General features: G+C 39.0%; 1 non-coding gene across 1 annotated transcript; it reads right to left on the bottom strand.

Moving 5' to 3' along the window:
• Positions 1-3,816: 3,816 nt before the first annotated feature.
• Positions 3,817-3,919, bottom strand: LOC120246844. The gene has a single exon (XR_005532165.1). It is a non-coding gene; the product is annotated as a U6 spliceosomal RNA (small nuclear RNA).
• Positions 3,920-16,315: the final 12,396 nt, after the last annotated feature.

Here is a 16,315-nt window from a genome sequence, read left to right as displayed (position 1 = left end):
ATGGTAGTACATTATTAATATTAAATATACATTATAATAGAAATAAAGAATATAAGCAATTATTAAATACTTTAAATAGCTAAACAATAACTATTAACATTAAATATTAACTTGATATTGATGTTTTTATATTAAATATATTTGAGGTTAAACATTAAGAAGACAGTTGCCACTTATGTCCCTTTGTGTTTTGTGAGGGTCATGGCAGAAACTGCTGGCTGCCTACCAACCATCTCGTAACTTAGTTCTTCATTAAAGATGGAGCTCAGATTTCATCCAGAGTGGCTATGTGCCCAGCTACAACACACCCCATTTCCCAATTCCCTTGAACCAAGTGTGATGTACCCTAAATTCTGGCCAGTGTGAAGTAAGTGAAATACTACCTATAAGATTTCTGAGTAGGTATCTTAACAAGAGCTAACTCATCTGGAAGAATTTTTTTTTTTTTTGCTTCCCCCAATTGTTTTTTATTTTGTTTTGTTTTAAGTAAGCTCTACATCCAATGTGAGGCTTGAACTCACAACTCCAGGATCAAGAGTCACATACTTTACCCACTAAGCCAGCCAGGCCCCCCTGCTTCACTCCATTGCATTTCATGATGCCTAGAACACAGACGTGACGTCCAGTGCTCAAGTAGCCCTGTTGCAAGCTCTATATTGGGAGTCATCGGCCATTTGTGGAGAATGAGAGAGCATAAAGATAGAAGGAGTCTGGATCCCTGATAACTTTGTGGAGCCTCCAAACCTTCCATGGATTTCCCATCTCTAGACTTGTTCACTTGAGTGAATAAAGCTTTGTGTGTTTAAGCAATGAAATTTTTGGCTTCCTGTTAAATGAACCTGAACCTTAGTCTGACATAGGGAGGGAACAGATTGAAAGGGAATACTTAATTTACCTAAGTCGTGATTCAATAAACTTTAGAACTCATTTTCTTTTGGCTAAGATTTTAAAATGGTTAGTCTTGAAGACATTTCAGTGTTTTCTAAATAGTCTTAAGATAAAAAGAAGTATTAATTATTCTATGGGAGTAAAAAAAGGGGGTATCTTTTCTGGATCACTTGAAATGGTCTTTTCCAGCCTCTCTAAAGGGAGAAGACTAACTTTGTAGGAATCTGTGGATCTAGGAGTAAGGAGACCTGGATTCTTCTATTAAACTGTTGTATGATCTTTAATTAGTCATTGAAATCTCATTTGTTTCAATCTTTACAAATATAAAAAAGGATTTTATATAAAAAAGATTTTATTTGTTGGAATTTCAGCCAAACTATGATGGTCTTCAGTGCAGGGCTGATGCTTTATTCTCCTTTATGCATTGCTTGAAAATGATTTTGTTGTTGCTATTGTTTTGTATTTTTTGTATATATACATGGCATTTAATATTTAATTGATACATTAAATTAAACTTTTAAATAAAAATATCTTCCCTAAGACACACATTTTTAAAAATTATATATAAAATATATATATATATTTTTAAGTTTGTTTATTTTGAGAGAGACAGAGACAGTGCAAGTGGGGGAGGGGCAGAGAGTGAAGGAGAAAGACAGAATCCCAAGGCTCTGCAAAAGCAGCATAGAGCCCTGCATGGGGCTTGAATTCATAAACTGTGAGATCATTATGTGAGCAGCAATCAAGAGTCAGGTACTTTACAGAGTTACCCAGGCACCCCAAGACACACATTTCTAAATGTAGCATACTACTTCTACCACTTCATCCTCTGTTCCTATGAACTATATGATCAAATTAATGTGTTGCCTTATGAGTCTGAAAGATTCAATATTTTGCCCCTTTCTAATAGCTTGAAGCATGATCTTATTTTGTAGTTAATTTCAGGTAAATAAAAGTATATAAAATTTATTTTCCAGGGCGCCTGGGTGGCTCAGTTGGTTAAGCATCCTACTTCGGCTCAGGTCATGATCTCATGGTTTGTGGGTTCGAGCCCGGAGCCGGGCTCCATGCTGACAGCTCAGAGCCTGGATTCTGTGTCCCCCTTTCTCTCTGTCTCTTCCCCACTTGTGCTCTGTCTCTCTCAAAAATAAATTAACATGAAAAAAAATTAAAAATTTATTTCCTATTAATCCAATGAATTTCTATCATAATCTAACCTTATGCCAACTCAAATAGGCTTCAAAATGAGTAAAGTGAGTTTGACAAACACAGGAAATTGCAAGGGTTTCAGCATGTGACAAAGAAGACAATTTTAATGGTTTTGGTGTATGACAAATGGTGATTCCATATGCTAATTGACTCAGCTGGAATTCTGCTCTTTTAAGTTAAAGGTTACATAAAAATGTATTTTAAAAAGTGACTCCAGTATATTGGCTGGGACTTGCCTTAGAGCACTTGGTAACAGAAATAAAGGGGCTTATGATCGCCTGCGTGGCTTAGTCAGTTAAGCTTCAGACTTTGGCTCAGATCATGCCCTCACGTGTCCTGAGTTCAAGCTCTGCATAGTGTTCTCTGCGATGAGTGCAGAACCCCCTTCAGATCCTCTCTCTTCCCCTCTCTCTTCCCCTCCCTCACTCTCTCTCAAGAATATATAAACATTTTTTTAGAGAAATAAAGTGGCTTAGACAATGTAAGAGTTTATTTTCACTAAATGTAAAACAAGTTCAAAGTCTTGGGTTTGTATGGACACTTCTTAATGTCCTGGGAACCTTCACTTTTCCTGCTCAACCATCCTTTGCACAAAGTACTCTACAATCACAAGATGGCTGATGCAGCTCAAGACATCACATTCATGCTGATAACAGGGAAAATGAAGAAGGGGGCACCAGGGTGGCTCATATGGTTGAGCTTCTGACCCTTGAATTTGGCTCAGGTCATGACCCCAGAGTGATGGGATCAAGGCCTGCATCTAGCTCCATTCCGAGCCTGGAGCCTGCTTGAGATTCTTTGCCTCACACCGTCTCTCTCTCTCTCTCCCTCTGCCCCTTTGCCCCCCACCTGAACACTCTCTCCCTCTAAAAAAAAAAAAAAAAAAAGAGGAAGGAGGAAGTCTATTTTTTAGGGAGCATTCCAGAAGTTCTCTCCAACAACTTCTGCATATCCTTAGTCATAATTTCATCTCTATCAGCAAGAAAGGGTGAGAAATATGGTTTGTCAGCTGAACAATCAGGGCACTGTAGCTAAAGAAGATGTTTACTGATGGTATGAGGTAATCTGGGGACAAATGTGCAGGAGGAATACTCTTTCTTATTCATAACCAGTTGTTACTCTGCCCCGGCTCAATATGATTCTCAGCAAAATGTTAATTCCTTCTATAATAGTTAAGGGACTACATAGTTAGAGTGGGGAGACATGCTCTTTCACTCGCTAAGTTTTACAAAATACTGCAAAAAAAAACATATTTTAAAAAATCACGTAAGTAATATTTAAGGTGTTTTAGTCTTTAAAACTTGATTATGCCTGCAGGCCAGATGTAGCCGGCACATTTTGGAGGGGAGGAAGAAGGGAGAAGGGGGGAAGCTTTTATAGTTGTAAAAAATTATGAATACATTTCTATATTCCAATCAAGACATTTTACCCAGAATGTAAATTTGTGACTTCTCTTGAAAACTTGGCAGTTCTGGTGACCTTGAGCGTATGTTTCCTAAGGCTGCCAATTGGCTAGAAGTGAAAATGTTGCATTCCCAGTGCCACCTGCCAATGCCAAGGCCTGTGAAGCTTGCCATTCATGTCTCAGATAGGAAGGGTATCAACTGCCATTTATTATGACACTCTGTACTATTATTCTTTCTTTCTTTCTCTATCTCTCTTTCTTTCTTTGCTTCTTCCTCCCTCCCTCCCTCCCTCTCTTTCTTTCTTTCTTTCTTTCTAAATATGGAATGTTTCATGAATTTGACTCATCCTTGCACAGGGGCCATGCATATCCTCTGTATTGTTCCAATTTTAGTATATGTGCCACTGAAGCGAGCATCGTACTATCATTTTCTGAAGGTAGATTTGGGAAGAGAAAAGAGACATATTGTCTGTACTCTTATCTTTCTCAAAAGCAAAATAATTAAAAAGGGCTGGGTTTTTTTTTTTATCCAACCTGACTTATTTATTTTGGTTTCTTTCCTGGCCCCTGCAGGCATTGAAGTTTGTGGCTACCTACAGAAGTTTTAGTATCAAATGAATTATGCTGCCATTTGTCCTACCATAGAATTTACTGCTTCATTGTGTTCATTGTTCATTGTTTTCTCTCCTCTCCCTGCATTGGAGTGTAAGCTCCACCAGGAAAGGGATCTTTGTGCATAGGGGAACTCAATAATTGGTTTTTTGAAGACATTTATTAAGCATCTACTATGTGCAAGCATTCCAGAATATTCTTTTTTTATGTCTTTGTTTTTCTTCGACACAGAGAGACAGACTGTGAGCAGCAGAGGGGCAGAGAGAGAAAGAGATATAGAATCTAAAGCAGGCTCCAGGTTCTGAGCTGTCAGTGCGGAGCCCAATGTGGGGCTCGAACTCATAAACCATGAGATCATGACCTGAGTTGAGGTCAGACGCTTAACCAACTGAGCCACCCAGGTGCCCCTAGAATGTTCTTTTCACAAATATTATCTCATTGAAAATATTAACAATATACTTACAACTTAGGCATTACTATTCCTATTTACTATTTACTAACAGAGATGAGCAGACTTAAACAAGCTCAGCCTCTTAGGTTTTCATAGAGCCAGGATTTAAATACAAGTCTGACCAATGGTTGCACCCTGAACATTTCTCTTCAAATGACTTCCAATCTCCATAATACAATGGAAAGATGTTTATAACTTCATCATCCTAAAAGAGAATTATATCTCCTATGAATCTATGTTGCTTACTCATGACCTTCTACAATGTAGATTTCTTTTTTTTTTTAATTTTCTGAAATGTTTGTTTATTTATTTATAATTTTTTAAATGTTTTATTTATTTCTGAGAGAGAGAGAGAGAGAGAGACAGCACGAGCAGGGGAGGGTCAGAGAGAAAGGGAGACACAGAATCTGAAACAGGCTCCAGGCTCTGAGCTGGCTGTCAGCAAAGAGCCTGATGCGGGGCTCGAACCCACAAACCGTGAGATCATCACCTGACCCGAAGTCGGACGCTTAACCGACTGAGCCACCCAGGCATTGCCGAAATGTTTTATTTTTAAGAGAGGAAGACAGACAGAGCACCAGCAGGGGAAGGGGCAGAGAGAGAGACACACACACAGAATCTGAAGCAGGTTCCAAGCTCTGAGCTGTCAGCACAGAGCCCAGTGCAGGGCTCTAACTGAAGAACCATGAGATCATAACCTGAACTGAAGTTGGATGCTTAACCGACTGAGCCACCCAGGTGCCCCTACAATGTAAATTTCAATCTTCAGCTGGTAAATGTCTATGGGAAGGAGAATACAAAACATAGTCTTTCTTACATCAGAGAAATCCTCTCCACACCAGAATCTATGGGGCAAATAGATTAACTCTTGCCATTTGGAGTTGCCCTAGTTATCTGTATACTGATAATAATCAAGTTGGCATCTCTGGACTGGATGTCCACTGAATTCCACATCCGTATTCCTTATTAATTATTTCCAGCTTTATGGCTCATAGAAATATCAAACTCAGTATCCTCAGAAGCAAATTATTTAACACATTCACAAACTAGTATTTTGCTGCTGTCCTTATCTTTGTTACTAATAGTATTATCCATCTTTGTTCAAATATAGATCAAACCCAGAATTCTGCAATTACCTAAGCATATGAAGAATAGAAAATTAATGCACTCCCGGAAGAGACAGATTTATAAATCAAGTAATTACATCACTTTGGTCAGATACCAAATAACAGAGGCACATGTCAAAGCCTGTATGCACAGCAGACTTGGAAGCACTTTTCCCTTAGGAGGGAAGTTAGGGAATGTTCCGTGAGCAAAGTCAAAGGAGGCATTCTAGTGGAAGGGGAAGTAAGTATTCCCAAAACAAACAAAGCCCAAACCAAACAACCAAAAGCAAACAAAATGAACAAAAAACAAGAACAACTAGAGTTCCAAAAAACACAGTTTGAAAGCCACTATTACGGAGGATGAATTATAAGGCTTTTAGAGCTGGAAGACCAATGAAGATGGTCCAGATGAGAGATGGGGAGTCAGATACAGCAATTAACCTGGAGACTGATGGATGTGAGCATGAAGCAGAGATTATGTCTAGGATGACTCTCTGATTCCTTTCTTGAGTGAGTGGGAGGATCATGAAACCATTAACTACAAGGAAGAGAAAAGCAAAGGAGTTTTAGTTCAGTTTTGTTTTTATAATGGAAAGACAATGGGTTTGGTTTGAGACATTTTAAACTTGGTCAGAGTTCCTGGAAGGCATGTTCTGTCTCAAAGTTGGAAAGCACATACTTGATGCTCCACACTCCCACCTCCCACTCTTTATTACTTACTGTCCAAGTAATCCATCCCCAAATATTGGTAGTTCATTTAGGTCAGGACCACTTGTAAAATGAACTTTCTATCTAAGTAACCAGTAGTGTAAATACTTTGTGTGTGTGTGTGTGTGTGTGTGTGTGTGTGTTTGTGTGTGTGTTTGTGTGTGTGTGACTATTCAAAAGGTCTTGTCTTTCCTCTGCTTAGCAATGACCAGCAAGGCATTTCCCCCTCACAGCTCTTTCCCTCCCTCCCATCAAGAACCCCTCCACCCCTACTCTAGATTCTAGGATTTGTTGTGAAAATCATGCTAGCCAACAATATGCTAGTGAGGATTGCTATTAAACGACGTAAAATGAATGTCAGAAAGAAAGACAGGAATCATATCTCAGTAATTTTGTTATAATAAAAAAGAAAAAGAAGAGATGAGGGAAAAAGGAAGCGCTCAGAGAAAGAGGAGGTGGCTTATTTTAATTTATGTGGTGATAGTAGTTGAGAAATAGACAGAAGAAAAGAGTTACATTCAAATTTTCAGGAAGCAGCAACAAACTTAATACAGGGCATTGAGAAGGAAGAAAAGATTTGAAAGAGAGTTGCAGCATATTAAGATGACCTTTTGAAAAATCTAGAACAGACCGGTAGATTTGAACAGGCATGTGTTTGATGGACTGTATTTCCCAGAGGCCCACTCAGCTGAGACTGTAAATGGTGGGGGTGGCGAGGAGCGTTAGCACAGTCACTGGCCAGGCAAATGTCAGGGGAATGACGCCACTTGTTTTTGGTTTTGCTCTTCAGTTTTATTGAGGTATAATTGACAAATAAAATTTATATACACAAAGTGTACAATGTAATGATTTACATATACTTCATGAAATGATTATCAGAATCAGATTAATTAAGAAATCCATAACTCATATAGTTACATTTTTTTGTTTGTGTGTGTGGTGAGAACCCTTAAAGGTCTACCCTCTTAGCAAATTGCAAGTACAAAATACAATGTTATTGACTATAGACATACCAGGCTATACATTAGATCTCCAAAGCTTATTCATTTTATAACTAAAGGCTTGTACCCTTCAAACAGCATTTCCCTCTCTCCCCTACATGTCAGCCCCTGATAATGACAGTTAAATCTTCAGCAGGATATTGATATCTATTGATACCTGTAAGTCTATCTATCTATCTATCTATCTATCCATCTATCTGTCTATCTATATATATATCCATCCAACACTTTTGGCTGGCTTCCTCAATACTGGTTAGATGAAAAACCCAACCATCAATCCCTGCTCTTACTTTCTCTGGAGCAAGCTCCATGGAATTTTATGGAATACAGCTTAATGAAGCATTGCAAGCCAATGACTGTAATTAGGAATTCTGGGACTTGTGATCATCGATTTGAGCCTCATGTTTATGACCACTGCTTATTAATGTTTTTTCATACACTTTCTGCAAATGGAAATTAAATACGTTTTCTCACTGCACATTTTCAATTGTTTTGAAGGATCACAGCCTCTATATGGGGAGCCTTGTCAGATGCCCTAGTATAAATTTCAGGTTTGCTTGTAGCTAGTATTATACATATGCTTATCTCAAAGTAATGCCATCATTTGTTAATAATTAGTCTATGGATTACAGGTAGTTGGATAGCATATATATATACACACACATATTTATTCAACAAATGTATACTAAGGGCCCACATTGTGACAGGCACAACAATAGCCACTGAAAATGGAGATCAATATAAGATCTCATGAAAATGACCTTTTTAAAAGTTTATTCATTTACTACTTCTGAGAGAGAAAGAAAGAGAGGCAGAGGGAGACACAGAATCCAAAACAGGCTCCAAGATCTGAGCTTTCAGCACAGAGCCTGACATAGGACTTGAACTCACAAACTGTGAGATCACGACCTGAGCCAAAGTCGGACACAACTGGCCATGCCACCCAGACGTCCCAAAAATGACATTCTAATATAGAGAGATAGACCAAGAAAGTGAAATAAGTAAAAAATGAGAGACAGACAGTAGGATGGAGCAGCTCATAGGAGACCAAAGCTCCTACCAAGACCAACAAGAAGGGCCAGATGAAATAAAAAATTGATCTATTTTGAGAGATCAGAAGTTGCAGAATCAACAAGAGCTAGCAAAGCTGATATTCCAGAGGGGAGAGTGAGTTTATCCTCTGTAAGAAAACTTCCTTTTTTCCCCAGGAAGCCTTCCAAGATACTGGAAACTGGCTGGCTGCTAAGAACCCAGGCTCGGCCAAAGCGCAAGGCCACTGTGTGGGAAGAGAGAAAAAGGGGGGCTTTTAGTCATTGCTTAGGGCTAGAGTGACAGCCGCTGGCGGGATTTCTTATACCTCTGGTTTTCCCTTCACGACATTTGTTGAGTTCTAAACCTTTATGAGGTAGGAAGCTAACAAACCGAGGCAAACCCTCTGATAGAGAGCCGGTTCTGCCATCTTGTAGTGCAAGAGACAAAGACCCGCTGGGGGAAAGAGCCACAGTAAAGTCACAGGCTGTTTGCTGGAATCCACAGAAAGTAATTGGAAGTTTGAGATTTTCATTAGGGTGCACAACGAAGGCCTCAATGAGGAGACATGAAGGTCAGGCTGAAGGAGGTGAGAGAGCAAGCAATGTGGCCATCTAGGGGAGGAGCATTGCGTACAGAAGGGATAGGACAAGGGAGAGAGTGCCCCACATGTCTGTGGAACAGCCGCCGAGAGGCCCACGTGGCTGGCAGCATGAGGGCCAAGTAAGAACTGAAGTCAGAGACACACGGTGGAATGTGCAAGGCCCTGTAGACCACTGGACAAACTCCGGATTTGATCTAAATGAGATGAGACGCCTCCAAGAATTTTGTTTTGTTTTGTTTTGTTTATCTTTTGATTTTTGGAATCATTCTGGAGGAGTCTGGGTAGAGAAATGTCATGACCTGATTTATGTTTTACCAGGGACATTCTAGATGCTGGATTGAAAACAGATTGAAGTGAGTCATGTCAGAAGCAGAAAGATCAATTAGGAGGTTTTCTGAATAACCCAGGTGGGAGACGGCAGTGATCTGGAAGAGGATGGAAGAGGGAAGGCAGATTCCAGGTATACTTTAAAGGCAGAGTTCACAAGATTTACTGACAGATTGCATTTAGAGTAGAAGACAAAAGGAGGAAGTCTGCAAGATGTTTTGATGGGAACAATTGGAAGGATGGAGTGGCCATTAATTGAAACGCAGAAGAATGTGGGATGGGCATCGTTAATGGGGAAGATCAGGAATGCAGAACTGGAAAGATTAACTTTGCAATGCTTTCTCAACATCTAAGCTAACATTTCACATAGAGAGTTGGAGCCTGGAATTCGAAAGAAAGGTGTAGGATACTGCCTTTGGTTTGCCAGTTATTAACATGGAGATGGTGTTTCAAGTTAGAAGTCTGGGTGAGATCAACAAGGGAGTGAGCTGGGACAGAACCAGAAGAAAGTCCAACCACTGAAAGGTGACAGAGGGGAAGAAGAATCAGTTAGTGAGGTGGAGAAGGAAAAACAGAAACCAAGTGAAGAGTGTGTTTCAAGGATGGCATGCAAGTCCTCTGCAATTAAGATAATATCATGAAGCTGAAAAATGAACAGAATAGTAACATGGAATTCTCTGCAATCCTTGTAAAAACACACCTAGGGACACCTGGGTGGCTCAGTAGGTTAAGTGTCAGACTCCTGATTTCAGCTTAGGTCATGAACTCACATTGTGGGATAGAGCCCTGTATCGGGCTCCGCATTGATGGTAGGGATCCTGCTTGTGATCCTCTCTCTCTCTCTCTCTCTCTCTTTCTCTCTCTCTCCCTCCCCTGCTCATGCTCTCTCTCTCTCTCAAAAATAAATAAATAAATAAGTAAATAAGTAAGTAAATAAATAAATAAATAAATAAACTTTACAAATATTTTTAAAAAGCACCACATTTGGTGAGGCCATCAGTAGGTAAGAAAACCTGATTAGAAAGGATTCAAGAGATAACCAAGAAAGAAATCAAAGACAGTAAATATAAAACATCTTTTCCTAGAATTTTCTGTAGTTTTGTAAAGGAGAACAGAAGTGGGGTCTGAAAACTGGACAGAGAGATTGGGCTTAGAAAAGTAGAGATTTCTGGTGTTTTTTGTTGTTACTTTTTTTAATTTTATTTTTTTAAGTTTAGTTTTGCTTCTACACTACTGGGGAGGATAATGGTGGATTAAATTGCTCCTTGTCTCCTACATTATCAAGAGACCAGTGCTACAGCAATGTATTTGAGTCAGTGGGAGGGGACAGGAATGAATGCACCAAGGGAGAAGCTGAACTTACTGTGAACAGAGGCAGTTCTTTCATAGCGCAGAAGAAAAGGCCACATGGATGGTACAGAGGCAAGGCAAGTGGTGGGTACGGGGAAGCTTGTAGAAGTTCACATCTGTTTCTTTCATCTGAAAAATGGAAAACTAGGTCAGAATGGAAAGTGAGACCTGAAGGGGATATACAGAAGGTTTAAGCAGAGAAGAGGAGGTTATGAAAAAATTGCCAAGGGGAATGGGACAGTGGGTGGACTAGGTATGTAGGGTAAGCCTGTGGGCAGTATTAACCCCTGCTTAAAGCATTGACCATGGCCTTGAAGTGAAACTCCTGAACTTGGGTATGAGTCCATACTTAGCCACGTTCAACTGTGAGTGTGCAGCAGCTGGGAAGCTGGAGAGTTAGATTTAATTGGGGAGTAACTTTGACAAGGGATAATCAGCTTCTAATTTTGTAGCTCAATAAGTGTAGGATGATATTTTATGATTTCACTGTGTGCTTCACTAATTTCTACAAATATACTTTTTAGGCTTCACGATTCCTCTGTTGTAAAACATGTGGGCTTACTCTGGTCATTTTTTTCTGTTGAAGTTTCTGTCATGTTTCCATTGATGTGTAAGCATTCCTTGCATGTTCTAAATATTCCCTTCTCTGTTTTAGTCATAGCAAATGTCTTTCGCAGTCTATCATCTGCCTCTTCACTTTATTCATGATGTCCTTTGTTGAATAGAAAGCCTGACTTTAATGTAATCAGATATATCTTATTTTATTATTATTATTACTGTCAGATATATGCTTTTCAGGCATCATTTCAAAAATCTTTCTCCACCAGAGGATCACGTAGATATTCACCTATATTGTCTTCTGTGGAGTTTATGTCTCTGTCACAGGAAAGACCACTTTGTATGTGGTGCCAAGTAGGGAATCCGTGTTGTTTTTCTCCCACAATGATTCCGATTTCCTAATGCCACCACTAAATAATTTCTCCTCTTCCCAGTGGCTTGTGCTGTTCACATTTTTATCAGATACTCAGTTCCCGCTTATGCACTGGTCTCTTTTCTGAGTTCTAAGTTAAAATCCATTAGCATATTTGTCTGTTTTTGTGCAAAAAACATACTAGAAATCCTTCGTAGGCCCATCTCACATTTTATCAAATATGCTATTACATGCCCATCAGGTGTGAGATCAGATTAGGAACACTCATCCTGCTAAATTTGATCCAAGGCATCACTTTAATAGGTCAATAAATATTAAAAACAGAGGAAGAAAAACAAAGAATTACTTACCAGAAAAATGCTCAGGCATCACTCATTTATTCAATCATTTACTCAGTCATTCAGCAAATACTTATTAGGTGTCTACTGTGGGCCAGGATTCATACCTGGGGGTGGAGGGTTACGCCAGAAAAAGCAAGTCTCGGAAGTCATTAAACTGTACAGTCTTTGCTAAGAGACAGATATTAACCAAATAATTAGTCAGACAAATTTAACTTTGTAATTGTGACAAGTGCTCTAAATAAGAGGCAGCTGTTTAATGAGGAAGGGTTGACTTGATAGAATTTGACCTGGAAGAGGAGAAAATAAAAGGTGATATTTGTAGGATGCACAGGATTGGTAACCAAGCTAAAGAGATGGAAGGAATTCCAGGTAGAGGAAAGAACACGTACAAAGCACCTTAGTAGAAAGGGCCTTAATGCAAAGGTCTGAAAAAAAAAATACAGATGTGTCTGCATGTGTCAGTATTTAGGGGTCAGAGTAGAGGGAGCTACCCAATGAGAATGCATGGGCAGAGCCTGCAAGGAAAGGAGAAACTAAGACACGCTACTGTCAAAGAAGCCAAGAGCAAGTATCCTCTAGGCTAGGCTATCTCACAGAACAGTATGTTTCTTGTCTGTGGGTCCATTTAACAGAAGAGTAACATTTCATAACCCATGAACACACTTAACACATGATTTTTCATACTGGTGATTTTTGAAATCACCAATTCTTGTCCAATGCTGTTTATATAACATTTTGAACTTAACTTGACATTAATCTTTTCTTTTACAAAGGATTCGGCAGGATGTAAATCTCAGATGGAGAGTGCTTCTTGTCCTACCTGGTTATTTTATTTCCTTAGGGCTTTCCCTTGAGCATGCGCCCTGTCGTGTTCACCAGAGCGTTCCCAGTGCTGAGGACAATGCCTGACACATGATAGGTTCTCCATAAATACTTGTCAAAGGAGTTCATTATTAGAGCAAACAAATGAAACTTCTGTAGTTTTGTTTTTATAGACTTGTTCATAGCACTCCTAGGGGCCGTATATCAATGGCAGATGTCATGAACCGTCTCTGATCTCGAAATGGTTCAACACAATTGCCTCAAAATACTTTCATTGGCTTGTTTTTCTTGAGGGTCTATTAAGTCAAAAGTACTGTAATAAGAATTGATTTATAATTTATTTCACACTCTATCATTTACTTAGTTCAAAAATATACTTTGAAATGTCACGGAAATTGAGTGTGATCAGTATGCTATGCTTTATTGAGGCTAATTTTGTAAGAAGAACTTCCAAGAAATATGGACAGCATTAGAAAATTAAAATTTTATTTATTGAAAATAAACAACATTTTAAAACTGTCTGCCATAAAAGAATTCTTTTAAAGAAAAAAAAAAGGTCACACCATTATAGAAAAACAAGAAGCTGACAAAAAAAGAGACAAACTGATCCGGGAACAGGAAAGAAGAATTCGAGAGCTCAGCGATACGGTCAAACGCAACAATATCCGTATCATAGGAATTCCAGAAGACGAAGAGAGAGGGAAAGGTGCTGAAGGAGTCCTGGAACAAATTATAGCAGAGAACTTCCCGGACCTGGGGAAGGAAGTAAATGTGGGAATACAAGAGGCTCCGAGGACTCCCCTCAGACGTAACTTGAATCGATCTTCTGCACGACATATCATAGTAAAAATGGCAAAATACAAGGACAAAGAGAGAATTTTGAAAGCAGCTAGGGAGAAAAGGGCCCTAACATACAAAGGGAAACCTATCAGAGTGGTGACAGACCTATCTACTGAAACTTGGCAGGCTAGAAAGGAATGGCAGGAAATCTTCAATGTGATGAACAGTAAAAATATGCAGCCAAGAATCCTCTATCCAGCAAGCCTGTCATTCAAAATAGAAGGAGAGATAAAAACCTTTCCAAATAAACAGAAATTGAAAGAATTTGTCACCACGAAGCCAGCCCTACAAGAAATCCTGAGGGGGATGCTCTGAAGGAAAGGTTGCAAGGAACAAAGATACCAGAGACACCACCACAAACATGAACCCTACAAAAGATACAAAGACTCTAAACCCACATATTTCAATAATAACACTGAATGTAAATGGGCTGAATGCTCCAATCAAAAGACATAGGGTAGCAGAATGGATTAAAAAACAAAATCCATCAATATGCTGTCTACAAGAAACTCATTTTAGACGGGAAGATACCTTCAGATTAAAAGTAAGGGGATGGAGAAATATATATCATGCTACAGGAAATCAAAAGAAAGCCGGAGTAGCGATACTTATATCAGACAAACTGGACTTTAAATTAAAGACAATCACAAGAGATGAAGAAGGGCACTACATAATAATTACAGGGTCCATCCATCAGGAAGAACTAACAATCATAAATGTCTACGCACCGAATATGGGAGCACCTAAATATCTAAAACAATTAATCACAAACAGAAACAAGCTTATAGATAAGAATGTGCTAATAGCAGGGGACTTTAATACTCCGCTTACAGCAATGGATAGGTCAACCAGACAGAAAATCACTAAAGAAATAATGGACTTGAAAGACACATTGGACCAGATGGATCTGACGGATATATTTAGAACTTTACATCCTGAGGCCAGGGAATTTACTTTCTTCTCAAGTGCGCATGGCACATTCTCCAAGATAGATCACATACTGGGACATAAAGCAGCCCTCAATAAATATAAAAGAATAGAGATCATACCATGCACACTGTCAGATCACAATGCTTTGAAACTTGAAATCAATTACAGGAAGAAGTCTGGAAAACCGCCAAAAACATGGAGGTTAAAGAACACCCTTCTAAAGAATGAATGGGCCAATCAGGCAATTAGAGAGGAAATTAAAAAATATATGGAAACAAATGAAAATGAAAACACAACAATTCAAAATCTATGGGATGCGGCCAAGGCAGTCCTAAGAGGAAAGTACATTGCTCTCCAGGCCTATTTCAAGAGATTAGAAAAAGCACAAGTCCAAAATCTAACAGCTCACCTAAAGGAGCTAGAGGCAGAGCAACAAGAACGCCCTAAACCCAGTAGAAGAAGAGAAATAGTAAAAATTAGAGCAGAAATAAACAACATAGAGACCAAAGAAACAATTGAACAGATCAATGAAACCAAGAGTTGGTTTTTTGAAAAAGTAAACAAAATTGACAAACCTCTAGCCAGGCTTATCAAAAAGAAAAGAGAGAGCACCCAAATAGACAAAATTATGAATGAAAATGGACTTATTACAACCAACCCCTCAGAAATACAAGCAATTATCAGGGAATACTATGAAAAATTATATGCCAACAAATTGGACAACTTAGAAGAAATGGACAAATTCCTAAACACACACTCACTACCAAAATTCACACGGGAAGAAATAGAAAACCTGAACAGACCCATAACGAGTGAAGAAATCGAATCAGTGATCAAAAATCTCCCAACAAATAAGAGCCCTGGACCTGATGGTTTCCCTGGGGAATTCTACCAGACATTTAAAACAGAATTAATCCCAATTCTTCTCAAGCTATTCCAAAAAATAGAAGTCGAAGGAAAACTCCCGGACTCATTTTATGAAGCCAGCATCACTCTGATTCCCAAGCCAGACAGAGATCCAACAAAAAAAGAGAACTATAGGCCAATATCCTTGATGAATACGGATGCAAAAATTCTCAACAAGATCCTTGCAAATCGAATCCAGCAGCATATCAAAAGAATCATCCACCAAGATCAAGTGGGATTCATTCCTGGGTTACAGGGCTGGTTCAACATTCGCAAATCAATCAATGTGATCCATCATATCAATAAAAGAAAAGATAAAAACCATATGATCCTGTCAATAGATGCAGAAAAAGCATTTGACAAAATACAGCATCCCTTCTTAATAAAGACTCTCGAGAAAGTTGGGATAGAAGGAACCTACTTAAACATCATCAAAGCCATCTATGAGAAGCCTTCAGCTAACATCATCCTCAACGGGGAAAAACTGAGAGCTTTCCCCCTGAGATCAGGAACACGACAGGGATGTCCACTCTCACCACTGTTGTTTAACATAGTGCTGGAAGTCCTAGCATCAGCCATCAGACAACAAAAGGAAATCAAAGGCATCAGAATTGGCAAAGAGGAAGTCAAACTTTCACTCTTCGCAGATGACATGATACTCTACATAGAAAACCCGACAGACTCCACCAGAAGCCTACTAGAACTGATCCAAGAATTCAGCCAAGTTGCAGGGTACAAAATCAACGTACAGAAATCGGTTGCATTTTTATACACCAATAATGAAGCAACAGAAAGAGAAATCAAGAAACTGATCCCATTCACAATTGCACAAAAAACCATAAAATACCTCGGAAT

This window comes from Hyaena hyaena, unplaced genomic scaffold (assembly GCF_003009895.1).
Source record: "Hyaena hyaena isolate Hyena2069 unplaced genomic scaffold, ASM300989v1 scaffold_490, whole genome shotgun sequence".
In the NCBI taxonomy this organism is placed as follows: Eukaryota; Metazoa; Chordata; class Mammalia; order Carnivora; family Hyaenidae; genus Hyaena; species Hyaena hyaena.
This window is presented reverse-complemented; position numbering and strand designations above follow the sequence as displayed.